Source organism: Papaver somniferum, chromosome 9 (assembly GCF_003573695.1).
Source record: "Papaver somniferum cultivar HN1 chromosome 9, ASM357369v1, whole genome shotgun sequence".
NCBI classification, from domain to species: Eukaryota; Viridiplantae; Streptophyta; class Magnoliopsida; order Ranunculales; family Papaveraceae; genus Papaver; species Papaver somniferum.
The window spans coordinates 790,002-807,054 of record NC_039366.1 but is presented as its reverse complement, the minus strand read 5'-3'; the positions used below and the strand labels follow the sequence as shown (position 1 = coordinate 807,054).

At 33.4% G+C, this 17,053-nt stretch overlaps 1 long non-coding RNA gene across 1 annotated transcript; it reads left to right on the top strand.

Annotated features, from left to right (window-relative positions):
* The first annotated feature begins 12,086 nt into the window (after positions 1-12,086).
* LOC113309458 lies at positions 12,087-12,938 on the top strand. The gene is made up of 3 exons (XR_003340614.1): positions 12,087-12,279; positions 12,437-12,547; positions 12,690-12,938. It is a non-coding gene; the product is annotated as an uncharacterized LOC113309458 (long non-coding RNA).
* Positions 12,939-17,053: the final 4,115 nt, after the last annotated feature.

Genomic DNA, 17,053 nt, shown 5'->3' with positions numbered 1-17,053 from the left:
TCCTCGGTTAAAAGAAAAGCGAAAGAGATGGTTAGGATATCAATATCAATGTGAAAACTCCAGAAAATCCACTTTTGATATCAGGTCAAGCTCCTCAAGTGCAGTACTTCGAGGAAGATGTTTTTTCCCATCGTAATGATTCACTGCCGATTGCGAGAATTGCACCCACAAACAGTGGCGGACTTGTATGGGTCAAGTGGCTCTCAATTTTGCTTGTTAGGGTACTTGGTTGTGAAGGTTATAGGTGTTGACCCCTCTCCAACTTCTTTGAAAAATGAATTGACCCCCTATATCTCATTAGAAACTAACTTTTACTCATTTTTTAGAATTTTGTTTGCAATAACCATCGCTGGGATCATGTATCAGACTTTGTTATATTATGTATAGTGTATATATCTGGATCGTTGGTGGAATTTATAGCAGTCCAAAAATTTCGGGCAGCCTTCGGCCTAAGCTATGCTACTGCTTTGACCCCAGTGAAAAAACTTTCTAGGTCCGCCACTGCCCACAAAAGCAAGCTTCTATGAAAAACGTCTAAACAAACATGTTACTCGAGCTCGAAACAAACAAAGTCATCTACGCAGTATAATCTCAAGATTCCTACCAAATCATAGGATAAAAAAACAATGAAAGGGAACAAAATCACACAGTGAACATGCTTACTTAAAAAACTCTGGATCGTAATAAGAAAATATACCTGTAGGAGCTGGTGAATCGAGATTGTTTCTTTATAAAACGAAAACTTAACTTATAGTATTGATTTTTCTCTGTGGTTATACCTCCAATCTCTCTCTCTCTCTGTGGTTTTAAGAGTTTGATTGAAAAATAAGATTAGAAAGAAAGCAATCGATCGAAACACATCGAGAGATATTTGTACTATGTCTTCTTCCACCCATGTGGTATAGTTGGCACAGTTTGTTTGGATCAACAAGTATAGTTAACACAGTCGGTGTGGGTCAACATGAATAGTTGACACAGCGTGTCATATTTGGAAATCGAGTTATCTTGAAGAATAATTTGTTCTTGTTCTAGAAGAGTTCAAGTTTTAGAGTTTCATCTTGTTAGGAAAGTGTCTTTGCTTGGTCGTCAAGTTTGTTAAACTATAAATAGGTCTTTGATCCATGAGAATTAATTTTACGAATTGATTATTAATGTAGTCGTTTATTGCTTCCCTATTTGTGTTCTCCTCTCTCTTGCTCGATCCCACAGATTTCTCTCTAATAAACAGGCCTCTGGGTAGATTTTTCCTCTTATAAATCTTTTGAGACCTTATCTAAGACTAAAAGGCCAATCTTAGGGCGTGACACAAGCGCTGATATTAACCATTCCCGTGACAGAATTTAATGGAATCTTGCAACGATAAACAACATGTTTGTTGTATTAGATAATAATAGGTAAAATATGAAATTGAAAAAATCCACCACAAATAATTTGACGACTGTAGAATCATAGATTCAACAGATTGTCTATAGTATTTGACACATGAAAAAAAAAATCCCACAAAGTCTGTTCAAGACTCTATGTATTAATTGTAATCCTTCAAAAAAATATATCTACATGGAAAGAATTGTAGTATACTTTGGAGTTTGGACTATCTAAACCGAGTCGAACCGGACCAGCCGGTCAGAGCGAGAAATCATTTTATGGTGATAGCGTGATCCAGTAACTCATCAGAAAGCCAGCCTTTTTCTTAAGAACCAGGTGACGCGAGCGGGATTTTAACAAGGTGTAACCGTACATAGTTATTACTATAAAAAATAGTTATGTTTACAAGACATGAGCTCGATCCATCGATCACGAGGTTTTGAACCAGAAAGCTTCGTGTACTAATTAAATATAAACGTAGATCAAAACCAATTTGATTTATCCTACTCATCTATCCAATCTATCTAACTAGATGATAATTGAAACTTAAAATTTAATTCTCATTCATTCTGATTCCACAAAAAGCTGATGTGGATAAATGTGGTAAGAGTATTAGGAAATGGAACTCTCCCAGCGATTTTGACCCTACAAGATTAGCACAAAATGGTTTTATGATAGGGAAAAATATCGTTTGGTCCCTTTTTAGGTGGTCCCAAGTCTGTTTGGTCCTTTGGGAGAACGCCTTTACCTTTTGGTTCATAATTATTTAAAAATATCAAATGGACAAAAGTACCCTTCCGTGTTAATTTCTACTTATTTTTTTTGTAGCAGTTCATTCTTCAAAATGAACTCCTGTTAATTTCTACTTATTTTTCAGAAATCACCTATATAAACCAGAGTTCATTCCATAAATGAACTCCATATAAAAACCTACAAAAAACAGAGTTCATTCCAGAAATGAACTCCATATATATAAAACCTAAAAAAACCAGAGTTCATTCCAGAAATGAACTCCATCTAAAAACCTAAAAAAACAGAGTTTATTTCAAAAATGAACTTCATATAAAAACCTAAAAAAACAGAGTTCATTCCAGAAATGAACTCCATATAAAAACCTAAAAAAATCAGAGCTCATTCACTACACCAAAACCAGGATTTTGTAACAGTGTAACCTGTGACAGTTTATTTTTCAGTCACTGATACACCTGTGATAAGTCCTGCAACAATTATAATTGTTATTAAATTTTGTATTCGTGATAATAATTAGGAATATTAAATTCTTTTATTAGTCACAATAATATTTGTTGACAATTTTACCGGAGCAGCTACGATGTGGTCGGGCCACATACTTCAAGTATGTGGCCCCTCTTTATATTTTGACACATATTGTAAAGTAGAAAAAAAGTTTAAAAACTGTTTTATTACACAACTGTTTAACTAAAAAAGAAATTAACTTCCTACTTTTTCTCAAAAAGTGAATGCTTTACGGGGATTTAGATGGGGCAGGTTTTTAGGTTATACATGTGTCAAGAAATAAAGATGGGCCACATACTCATTCTATGTGGCCCGACCACATCGTAGACGGAGCGCAATTTTACAGACAATCACAAATTATAATTCAAAGTGATGATTCCACCCAAATATTTCACCACATCTAAAACAACCCCAAAATTATAACACTTTGAATTTTACTTGTCACTAGTTTTCCCACATTTGTACAAACTAACAATTTTATTTTATTTCTATAAATCAAAATACATTTTTCTTTTTCTTTTTAATTTTCTTAATATTAGAAAACAGAATCAAGACCAAGTCAACAAGTCATGACTTTATAGAAATTTGACTTTGACATATCTGCTTCTTCCGAAGACAGTGAAAATTACCAGACTACCCTTACCGGAATAAGTGCAATAAAAATTCCGAAGATTGTGAAAATGACCAGACTACCCTTATCGGAAATAGGTAAAGTAAATATTACAGCCTGTTAAAATGACAATATTACCCTTAATGGAAAAAGTGCAACAAAATATGCAGACTATGAAAATGACCAGACTACCCTTATCAGAAATAAGTGAAGTAAATATTACAAACTGTGAAAATAACCATATTACCCTTAATGGAAATTAGTGTAATAAATATTATGGAAACTGTATAAAATAACCAGACTACCCTTATCGGAAATAAGTAAAGTAAATATTACAGACTGTGAAAATAACCATACAACCCTTATAAGAAATAAGTAAAGAAAATATTACAGACTGTGAAAATGACCATTTTACCCTTACCGGAAATAAGTGCAATAAATATTATGGATACTGTGAAAATGACCAGACTACCCTTATCGGAAATAAGTAAATGAAATATTACACATTTTGAGAACGACCATATTACCCTTAATGTAAAAATGACCATATTACCCTTACTAGAAATAAGTGCAATAAATATCATGTAGACTATGAAAATGACCAAACTACCCTTATCAGAAATAAGTAAAGTAAATATTACTTACAATGAAAATAACTATTTTACCCTTACTGGAAATAAGTGTAATAAATATTCTAGAGACTATGAAAATAACCAGACTACCCTTATCAGAAATAAGTACAGTAAATATTACAGACTGTGAAAATGACCATATTACCCTTACTGGAAATAATTGCAATAAGTATCATGGGAGACTATGAAAATGACCAAACTACCCTTATCAAAAATAAGTAAAGTAAATATTACAGACTGAAAAAGAACATATTACCCTTACTGGAAATAAGTGCAATAAATATCATCGAGACTATGAAAATTACCAAACTACCCTTATCAAAAATAAGTAAAGTAAATATTACAGACAATGAAAATGACCACTTTACCTTTATTGGAAACATATGCAATAAATATTATGGAGACTGTGAAAATGACCAGACTACCCTTATTGGAAATAAGTAAAGTAAATATTAAAAACTGTGAAAATGACCATATTACCTTACTGGAAATTAGTGCAATAAATATTATTGAGAGTGTACAAATGACCAGACTACCCTTATTAAAAATTAGTAAAGTTAATATTTCAGACTGTGAAAATGACCATATTACCCTTACTGAAAATAAATGCAATAAATATCATGGAGACTATGAAAATGACCAAATTACCCTTATCAAAAATAAGTAAAGTAAATACTACAGACTGAAAATGACCAAACTGCCCTTATAAAAAATAATTCAAGTAAATATTATAGTTTGTGAAAATGACCATACTACCCTTACTGGAAATAAGGTTAATAAATATTATGGAGACTGTGAAAATGACCAGACTACCCTTATAAAAAAATAAGTAAAGTAAATATTACAAACTATGAAAATGACCATATTACCCTTAATGAAAATTAGTGCAATAAATATTACGGAGACTGTGTAAATGACTAGACTGTAATATATACTTTACTCATATCCGAAAAGGGTAGTCTGGTCATTTTCACAGTCTCCATAATATTTATTTAAATAATTTCCAGTAAGGGTAGTATAGTCATTTTCACCGTCTGTGTGATATGTATTGCACTTATTTCCAATAAGGGTAGTTTGGTCCTTTTGACAGTCTCCATAATATTTATTGCACTTATTTCCAGTAAGGGTAGTATGGTCATTTTCACTGTCTGTAATATTCACTTTACTTATTTCCGATAAGGATAGTCTGGTCATTTTGACATTCTCCATAATATTTATTGCACTTATTTCCATTAAGGGTAAAATGGTCATTTTCACAGTTTATAATATTTACTTAACTTATTTCCGATAAGGGTAGTCTGGTCATTTTTTTGTCACCTTGATATTTATTGTACTAATTTCTAGTAACAGTAATATGGTCATTTTCACTGTCTGTGTGATATTTATTGCACTTATTTCTAGTAAGGATAATATGGTCATTTTCACAATCTGTAATATTTATTTCATTTATTTCTGATAAGGGTAGTATGGTCATTTTCACTATCTACATGATATTTATTGCTCTAATTTCTAGTAAGGGTAATATGGTCATTTTCACTGTTTGTACTATTTACTTTACTTATTTCCGATAAGGGTAATATGGTCATTTTCTTAATCTGTAATATTTGCTTTACTTATTTCCGATAAGGGTAGTCTGATCATTTTCACTCTAGTAGTATTTGAACCTGTGTTGATCAATTCTGATATATTTCGTCTCCAGTTCATCCGAACGAGAAACTCAAGTCTAACTCTAATAATATTTGAACCTGGAATGTTGAATACTGATATATTTCCGATCAAGTTCATCCGAACGAGAGACTCAGGTCTAACTCTAGTAATATTTGAACCCGGTATGTTGAAAACTGATATATTTCTGATCCAGTTCATCCGAACAAGAGACTCAGGTATAAATCTAGTAAAGATGGAACCCGAGATGTTGAAAACTGATATATTTCTGATCCAGTTCATCCGAACGAGAGACTCAGGTCTAACTCAAGTAATATTTGAACCGGGGATGTTGAAAACTAATATATTTCTGATCCAGTTCATCCGAACGAGAAACTCAGGTTTAAATCTAGTAATCTTTGAACCTGGGATGTTAAAAACTGATATATTTCCGGTCAAGTTCATCCGAACGAGAGACTCAGGTCTAACTCTAGTAATATTTGAACCCGGGATGTTCAAAACTGATATATTTCTGATCCTGTTCATCCTAACGAGAGACTCAGGCCCAACTCTATAAATCTTTGAACCTGGAATGCTGAAAACTGATATATTTCCGATCCAGTTGATCCGAACGAGAGACTCAAGTCTAACTCTAGTAATATTTGAACCCGGGATGTTGAAAACTGATATATTTCTGATCAAGTTCACCCTAACGAGAGACTCAGGTCTAACTCTAGTAATATTTTAACCTAGGATGTTGAAAACTGATATATTTCCGATCCAGTTCATCCGAACGAGAGACTCAGGTTTAACTATAGTAATTTTTGAACCCGGGATGTTGAAAACTGATATATTTCTGATCCAGTTCATCCTAACGAGAGAGTCAGGTCTAACTCTAGTAATATTTGAACCCGGGATGTTGAAAACTGATATATTTCGGATCCAGTTCATCCTAACGAGAGACGCATGTCTAACTCTAGTAATATTTGAACCCGAGATGTTGAAAAACTGATATATTTCCGGTCCAGTTCATCCGAACGAGACACTCAGGTCTAACTCTAGTAATATTTGAACTCGAGATGTTGAAAACTGATATATTTCTGATCCAGTTCATCCTAACGAGAGACTCAGGTCTAACTCTAGTAATCTTTGAACCTGTGATGTTCAATTCTGATATATTCCGTCTCAAGTTCATCCGCACGAGAAACCCAGGTCTAACTCTAATAATCTTTGAACCTATGATGTTCAATTCTGATATATTTCGTCTTCAGTTGGTCCGAACGAGAAACTTAGGTCTAACTCTAGTAATTTTTGAACACGTGATGTTATCATTCAGAAGGACATTGGATGCATTCCAAACAGATGTCGGTCCACTAAACATAGGAAAAAGGTCTATATCTTCTTTCCATCTTAAACTGATTATAAAACCCTATCTTGCCATATTCAGTTAATCATAATCAGCTTTTCCTGTATATCAGGTTTGTTATGCTGAGAGGTTGTTCTGGTTTCTACTCTTTTGAAATTTATGAGCATATGGATACTTGGCCTGCTTTCAGTATAGATGAAACCAGAATCGCCTTTAAACTCAGAAAGGACAAGTGAGTACTCTTAAGCATACTTTTCATACTAAACTACAAACTGGGAATCAGATTCAGGGTGATTCAAGAGCTAACCTTCAGTCAGGAATCGATTACTGACATGAAAAGTTCAAATCTTATTCATAATGAGGGTTATTATGTACAGGTTTCACTACATGGCTATTGCAGATAACAGGCAAAGGGTCATGCCCATGCCAGACGACCGTCAGCCTGGTCGTGGTCAACCGCTGGCTTATCCAGAAGCTGTTCTTTTGGTTAATCCTATCAACCTTGACCTGAAAGGGTAGGTACTTATCCTTAAGACCCTAATCTATTGACATCAGAACACTTGTACTATACACATCCAAGTTTGTGTAATTCATAAGCCCGACAATGAGATAAATATACTATTAAGTAACCCCATTTTACTACATTGAGCAGGTTGTTGATAAGTACCAGTACTCGCTTTCCGATAAGGATTAGAAGGTTCGCGGTTGGATATGCTCTAACCCACCAGTTGCCTTCTGTCAAATCACACCAAGTGATGAGTTCGTAAAGCAGAACCTTTCTTCCCATGTCGGACCCACAACTCTTACAGTAAGTATATACCGCAATACGGTTTGTAGTGTACAAATAAGTATGTTTTCATTGGATTTCTGGGTTGATGAAGTTTTCTAATATTGCATTTGGATACTCTTTTACCTTAGTTGTTTGAATCATGTATAGCTCATTTCACTGGTTATGTGGATCTGATGAAGATCCTCTTTTAGAAGTACCGCGTCCTGCAAATTAAATTGGACTAGTTAAACAGTCTAAGGTAGCTTTGGTAAAATGATATATATCTTCCGAGTTTTCTGATGCTTAGATTGTTTCTACAAGGTGTCCTAGAAGGCTACAATGGGACATATGGACAGATTGGCAAGGGAAGACATTTACTCTTGGACGGCTCGGAGAGGATAGGAAGATACTGCAGCTCGTGGTATTATGGTTCGAGTGATGGAGGTTATTTTAGTTGATGTTTCTCAAGGCGGATTCTGTTCAGTTTCTTAGTTGCAGGTTGTTAACCTCAAATTTTTGGTTCTTGGTCTTAGTTTCAGTTCCTGCTTGGTATCAAGTTTATGATAGTTTTAAAACTATCCCTTAAAGTTTTTCGAGTCGAGAATGAGAATTCAATTTTTATACTTGAAATTATAGGTGTCTGGCCTGAGTCAGAGCTTTAATGAGGAAGGATTAGCTCTTGTTCCCTAGAGAACTGCGATAGGTTGCTAAAGAGAGTAACTTTATCATGTCAATGAACCAACCTCTTGGATTTATGATCATGTATTAAAGCCTTTTGTTGGTGAACTTAAGACTGGTACACGTATAGTGTGATAGTTTCTCTATCATGCCGACTTTTGACAGGATGACACTTTAGTTCAGTTTTTTAAGTAATATGTTTATGTATCAAGTTAAATATTTATAACATGAGATTCATATGACTTTTCCGGATATTATTAATACCTAGTTCAACTTTGTGCCTATAAAATACAAGTTGTTGATTGTGTTGTGTGCACAGGGACTTGGGTTGCTTTTTTATTGCTGTAATCCCCCCTGCTCTCCATCATAAAAATGACCTGTCTAGATTTTTTGGTTCAGGTTTAGTTCAATAAAATGGGGGATTGACTTCATCTGCTGGAATAGCTATAGCTGTGGCTGATCCAAATGCACAATCTGCAGAAATTGGTAATCTCATCGAAGTATTGTCTTTTAGAATGTTGTATGAATTCTATATCTTTGATCCCTTGATATCTATTGCTCGCTATAGTTTAAAATGTCTACAATAAGAAGCTAATGAGTGAGTGAAATGCTCAGCAATCTTTTAACCATAAGAAATTCAATGTCTGGTACAAGTATTATATTGGCAGGGTGTATCCAATGAAGAAGCTTGTTTTATTTGGTCGCAGCTCACGAGCCTTTGACTGTTTTTGGTTGGATTTCATAATGAATTGAATAGTCTTTTCTTACTTGTGTTTCTGTAATGAATGTATGAATGGTAAAATTATGTAATGTATGTATGAAATGATAAAAATATGGGTAGCGGATAGTTTGTAAATTGAAAAATGAGAAACTGCAGGCCTGTTGGCTGTTGTTATCCAGGTTTATTGTATTGTAGGCCTGTAAAATGGAAGCCCAGGTCCATAAAAATGATCTGGACTCCATTTTCTTAATTGTAATTTTAAGAATTGTCACAGGTGTAACTGTAACAATAAATGTTAAGAAAAATGACACGTGTCGTCAGCTCAGTGTCGTTACAAATGAAAGCAACAGTTTAAACGATGCAGTAATCGTGACAAAAGGATGACACGCGTCCCTTGGTCAATTGTTGTAAAATATTCTATCACACTTATAAGCGTTGTTGTATATGTGGCATTATGGGCGACGTGTCTCTGACGAATTGTTGTATTATGAGTAACAACTAAAACCGTTGGTTAACTGTGACAAGTGAGCCATGTGTCGCAACCCTAAAATTAGGTACACTGTGACTATTAATTATTGTAATGGTTAAAAATTGTGACTCTATTCAACTTTTGTTACAGATAAAACCGTTATAAAATACCATCACAATTATTAATAACGGCCTATTTACAACAGGTTATAACCGTTACAAATGTAATAAGTAACATGTATAGCCAGTGACAAAATCCTGGAAATGGTGTAGTGATTCCAGAAATGAACTCTATATAAAAACCTTAAAAAACAGAGTTCATTCCAGAAATGAACTCCATATAAAAACCTTAAAAAAACAGATTTCATTCCAGAAATGAACTTCATACAAAAACCTAAAAAAACAAATTTCATTTATGAAATGAACTGCAGCATCATCATCTTCATCATCTTCGTCGTCTTCAACAGCAGCAGCAACATCAAAAATCGTCTTCATCATCTTCGTTTCAATCTTCATCTTCTTTGACAGCAGCAGATCTTCATCTTTTTCATCATCTTCAAAAGCAGCAGTAGCAAAAAATGACGAAAAAACGAAAAATCATCGTCGTATTTATTATCATCTTCATCTTCTTCATCATCGGCAGCCGCAAAGTCAAAAACATTCAAAAAAAGTTCATCACAAATTCGTTTTCATCGTCTCCACCATCTTCAACAACAACAACATCAATATAAAAGAAAAAGAACATACAAATCTTCATCATCTTTCACCTTCAACACCATCGTCATATTCATCTTCATCTTCAGTAAAAAAAAAAGAACAAGAAAAACTAGATCTGAAAATCTAGGAGAGGGAAACGAAATCTAAAAATGATTTCTTTTTTTTTTGCTAATAAATCCTAAATATATGGATCTGAAAGGCTATTTCTGTCACTCCCAGAAGAAAATTACATCATCCATGACGTCATTCCGCGTGAGTATTGTACACCATAGGACCAAACAATAATTTATAGGACCAAACTATAATTTATATTTCCAAAAAAGACCAAACAGTTGACTCAGTCAATTGGACCAAACTCATCCTAATATATTATTTATAGGACCTATTGATATTTCCTACTTTATGATACTTTATTTAGAAGCCTATTATTAGCGCGTCACATTCCAATAGAGGGGGGTCATCTAATAGGAAAAACGGGTCACCCATAAGTAATTTCAAAAATCCCTTATCTAAATTATTTTTATGATGGCTAAACAACCCTCGCTCTTTCTTAACCATAAAATATTAGTAATTAGCTTAGATTAATAAATTTGGCTTATAATTAGAGATAAAAATTAAGAATTAGTGTTTTGGATTTTTGGAGGAAGAAATGCAAAAAAAAAAAAAAAACAGTTACGGTTGGGTAATGAGGAACTCCTAACCGTAATTGAAAGGAAAAACCAATTACGATTGGGTGAGAAAAAAACTAAACCGTAACTTTGATTAGGTTAGGTTATTCTTTTTATGTTACCAACCATAAATATAAATATCACTGGTAATGCTTGAAGATAGGGAAAGAATTTATTTTTCATGCGTGAACAAGAAAAGAGTAAATGTCACCGTGATTTACTCTTCCCTAAAAGATCACAACAAAAATTAATTACCTTCCTTGTATATTTACACAAAACTAAAATATCTCTAGGTGATTTGTTCTTCCTAAAACACCTGAACAAACCCTATCTATTTACATCAAGACTAAAATATCTCTACGTGATTTTTTCTTCCTAAAATAGCTTAACAAATCTTTCTTTTAGTTTTCGTGAAAGGAAAATCCTAAACCAGAAGCTTTTATTACTACAGAAAATTTACAGTTTGTTAAAATAATGAAAAACAAAATGTAACAAAATACGGTTGGCTTATCTAAAATAAAACCCAACTTAAATCCATTTTATTGGAAAATTATGCTTAAGAAATTTTTACGGTTAGTTTTTGTCGTAGTCGAATCCAACCGTAAGTGAATTTACGATTACAAACCTAACCGTAACAATACATATAATTTATTTATCTATTGATTTACGGTTAGGATTTTTAGTTCTAACAGTTTCAGAAAACAATTTACGGTTAGAAAAATAAAAATACCTAACCGTAACTGGTTCTGCAAACTTTTTTTTTCTATTGGTTTCAATCAATCTACCAATTTCAAACGTCATTGGTTTGTTGATTACCGTCACTTCGAAAAGTTTGCTTCTTCCGCATCTTTAATGGAGATTTCCAAACGATGATTATTAGTTTTTCGAATTGAAGATGATGAAATGATTTTAATTGAAAAAATAGAGGGAAGGATTTACAGTTGATGAAGGAGAAGAAGTTTGGAAGAAGAAAAAGTATAGATTTTTGAATTAGAATTAGGTTTTGATTTCAATTTTTAGATTTTTATTTTAGCTGAAGGTTATTTTAGACATTTGTTATTGAAACAAGAATACCCCATAATCAGTTTTTTGGTCATTAAAAACCATATGAAGTCCTGAATGTGACCCCCAATAATAGGCTTCTTTATTTAGGCCTCTAATCCATTTTCAGCCTTTAACGGCTTAACCCCAGTACCCGACTTCCTCCACTTAACATCAATTGACAATAATCCAAAACAAAAACAAAAAAACCAACTCAACTTCCAAACTAATTCCTTCTCTGTTCGTTTTCTCCGCTTCAATATAGTTTCATGTAATTAGTAAGCACCTCTTGACAAGAAATCTTTAATCAAAGCCAATTCTACAGAGAAGGAATCACAATTTTAACGTAAGTTTTGATCAATTAAAATTTTATATTGCCAGCAGATAAAAGAAAACTCTTTGATTGAATGAAACTCTTTGAATGTACACATTTTCTGTTTCACTGTTTTGGGGTTTATTAATTTGATTCTCAACTGAGACTTTTGGATTATTCCTTGATGCAGTCTCACTGTTTGTGGAAATGCCAGCAGATAAGAGTCAAATGTGTATAAAGAGTTGTAGTTCACTGCCACAGGGGTGTATTCTCTTCTGTTATTATCAATGACCAAATAAAGGTAATTTTGTGTGGTGCCTTATTTTTTTATAACTGCAGGTGGTGTTAATTCTCATTTCATACCTGATTTTGAAAAGTTGGTTGTTTAACTAGCCAATTATGAGTACATATGTGTTTTTCCTTATTTTTAATTGCTTTGCAAGGTGGACGAAGTTATGGATGTTTCGACTTTCAACCGATCAATTGGACATACCCGCCTTCGGAGGTAAATCGGTGATGGAGTTACAAAGAAGCATGGAGGTTATCAACTACAGGTCCATTTTTTAAATTTGTAATTACTATCTTTTAATGAATCTCTACTCTTTGGGTGGAACACTACAATCTGTTATGTTTAGTGGAAGAGAGTGAGGGTTTATTCTTGCAACCTCACCTGGTACTGTTTCCCATTCAGGTGTCCCTTTTTGTTCTGTACATATTCATTAAAAGATGAGTTCTATTTATTTTTCGAGAAACCAAAAATTTAAGTACACTAGTTGGCATTAACTTAACGTAGCAGTTGAATGTGGTATGCATTGCACGGTACTTTGATTCATTTAGAAGGCCAGCTTTTGGGTGTTGGTAAGTTCCCCAAATGCACAATTTCTTTGAGTAATTTCTTTGAGTTCTTTTTCCCTTTTCCTCCATACGTTTATAAGTTCCATATATGGTGCAGAAATCTCTTCCTATCAGTAAAACATTTAGTCTGAACTTGAGTTTTCAATACAGCTGTTAGCATATATAGATTTTGACAGAGCAAGCTGAAACCACAAACTGTTCCTATACCAGAACTTACTTTTACATACTGTGGCGAGAATATGAATACCATGGGCTTATGGAATTTCATCGGTGCGAAGGAAAGGGGTTAACTAGGCCAACCTCCCTATATTTATAAGGGGTGTCCTAAAGTTAGGTAAGTACACATTTACCCTTTACTTTAATTTAAATTAAAACTAACCTAATAGCTATATAAATCTAATCATACATATCTAATCTAAATGAATCTATTAACCAAAATCAAAATCAAAATCAAAAACAAAAATAGGGGGAATCAAAATTTTTTAGTTTTGAAAAAAAAATTATCCTCTTCTTCTTCTCTCTTTGTTTGACGTTCCTCGTTCGATGGAAAAATGAGTATTAACCATCAAAATGAGTTGAAAATGGAAGTTGCAGAGAGAAGTTCGGTTAGGAATTATGTGAAAAACTTTGTCGAACTAACCGAACCTAATGGAAATGATGAACATGAAGAACAGTTTGGCTATTTCGCATAAAAAAATTCCCAACTGAACCTTAGTTCGGTTATGCCGCAAAAAACATTTCCCAACCGAACCCTAACAGTTCGGTTAGTAGCAACAAACATTTCCCAACCGAACCTTAATAGTTCGGTTAGTTGCAAAAACATTTCCCAACCGAACCCTAATAGTTCGGTTAGTTGCAAAAAACATTTCCCAACCGAACTTTAGTTCGGTTACGTCGCAAAAAATGTTTTCTTAACCGAACTTTAAGTTCGGTTTGATCGTAAAAAGTTTTGAAATTTTTTATAACCGAACTATTTAATGGTCACACCAAATATAGAGTTCGGTTTAATCGCAAGGAAAAATTTCAATTTTTGTAACCGAACTTCTTACTGGTAACTAATCATACTAATCACTAATCATTAAGTTCATTTTTGGTCATAAATTTGGGTAACCGAACTTAATCGCAAAAAAATTTAAAATATCTCGCAAAGAAATTTTTCAATTTTTTATAATAGAACTTCTTAATGGTAACTAATCATTACTAATCATACTAATCATACTAATCGCTAATCATTACTAATCATAATAATCATTAACTAATAACTAATTAATCATTAAACTAACACATTTAATTAAGGAGAGTAAGTTTGGTATTAAGAAAAATATTTAGTTAAAGGATGACTTAGAATTACTTATAATGTCTTGCCTAAAATAGAATCATGGTCCCCACAAAAAAACCATGATCCTAAAAAATGGTTCTTAATTAGCCCACTTTTGTTTGATGAGGGTTTATTTCTAACCTTATGGGATGTGAAGTCCGTCTCTACATGATATGATCACTTGAATTATTGGTATACATCTTTCTTGGGTTTCCTTGGATAAGAATCTTAGAAAAAATAGTATGTTTTAGCAATGGGCCGCTTATGGTGGGGCCATTAAAAATTCTGTGAGTAATGGTTTGCGGTTCAAACAGACTTTTTGTTTTGGGTTTGGTATTTTTTTTTTTTTCAAATTCGACTCTTATGACTTTTATGTAGAACCATCATTTGGGGCATACATGAAAATTTTGGGGCATATTGAATAAGACAAAAACAAGGTTGGAAATAGTGTTTCTAAGGTGCTCCTTATCTAGCCATTTTTCATAATTGCAAAAATGCCCTTATTATTTATATTTTTTAATTATTTTTAAATTAAAAAAATATTTAAAAAAAAAAATTAATTTTTTTTTTAATTTAATTTTAACTTTTAAAAAAAAAATTGTTAATTTTTTTTATCTACGAATCTAAGTTCGGCGGACAAGTGATATGCCGAACCTAAACATACGTAGGTTCAGCTGATAATATGTCAGCCGAACTTGTGTTTTGTGAAAACATACCTAGGTTCGGCAGATTCGATAAAAGAAATAGGACATCTAGTGTAGCACAGAACATGGGTAACAGGGATAGGTTTAAGTTTCTTCAGAAACTTAATAGAAAACTGATTCTAGGATCAAAATTCTAAGGTAAAAGATTGATAAACAAACTTGATAATAAAATTGATAATAAGATGTATAATAAGATGTGTCTTGTAAACAAGAGTCTCAGCCTTTATATAGACTTACATGAACTGATTAAAGGAAAGAGTTTGAAGTAAACTAGAAAAGGAAATACTTGCGAAGCAAACTAACTTAAACTGACATAAGGGATCAACAGTCATAGTTGATCCAAAAGCATGAGGTCAACTGTTACAGTTGATACAGAAGAAAAGGATCAACAATCATTGTTGATAAAGAGAAAGATGTACTACATCAGTCCCCCCTTCTTGAAAGAAACTCTCCCTCGAGTTAGGTAATAAGAAAAACTTTATTTTCTCCATATATTGCTCTAGACTTCGAGTTGTCATCAAAGAATACGAGTTATTTTCCTCCATGAAAAATGTAGATATCACGTTAACCGACTTACCACGATCAAACACAAAACTTGTAGTTCTAGAGATCATAAACCGAAACATCCAAGAAATGTGTCTCAAAGTAGCATAAGAGTTGTGTCTAAGTTTTCCTCGATCGAACACAAAGATACCAACCATACAAATTACGAACATAAAGAAAACACATTTGTTTGAGTCTCTCTTATCCTAGTCCATCACATTGATTAGCTCCTTGAATTTCAGAATCAATTGCAAGGAACTAAAAATTTCTTCCTTTGTAATCAACACCTCATCTTTATCGTTAAAAAAAATTAGGCTTAAAGTAGTAGTCCTTGTCATCAAGTTGTTCTCCACCATATGCCTTCCTCTTCGTAAATATGTGTTGTTGTGGTACAACATTAAAAGGCAATGGATCGAATCCATCTCCAATCAAAATTTGCAGCGTCTGAATCATACAACCATTGACTGATGTGAGCCTTCCAGACTTAATTGCAGTAACTACCGCGTCTTCGGCCAAGCTTTTGTCCTTTGTTCCGGGGTCCAGTGGCCATGTACTAATATCACTCCTTCCCTTAACATTATATTTACCGCTGATGGCATCCATTATAAATTGAATTTCATCTTTGTAGAGTACCAGACACATTGTGATTCCATTATTTGAATCGGTGGTTTCTCCCAACCAAACAAGCATGGAGCAAACACGCCCATCCTTAAATTTGGAAGCTCTACATCTATCAACCGTGGTATCTACAAATATTATCGTAGCAAAACTTCTGAAGGTATTAATAATTGATTGAAGTATTTCGGTCTTCGTCGTCACACACCGAGTCATCCCTTTTAATTCAAAAATTTCTCTTCTTCCCTTATCAAAGACTCTATTCGCCAAATTAGGTGCAGCTGGGAAAGAAATATTACTGATTTTTCTTAACGTAGATCATTGCACAAAATTGACATTCATGTAAACACCAACGTCTTCATATTTAGTCAAATTAGGCAACTTTTCTAAAAACTCTCTGTCTAACGTTATTTTCTCAGATTTTGAGAAAATACGACCACGAATATTTCCAAAATAATTTTCCGATGGTATGCCTTTTTGAGATAGGAAATCAAGCTTAAAGACATAAGTATGAAACCATGGTTTATAATTTATTGCCATAGTCGGATTTATCACAAACGAATTCTGATAATTAAGCGCAACGATCTTACTAGGGTGTACATAAGAGATCATACGTGCTTTCTCATGAAGAATAACTTGATTATTTTCAACCATAGATAAAACAGGTATATCAACACTAGAAGATACCAAATGAAGTTCCGATGACTTACCATTAATCGCTGACAAATCATACGAAACCTTGTCGACTGGATTTTCTTCTTCGCCCACAGAT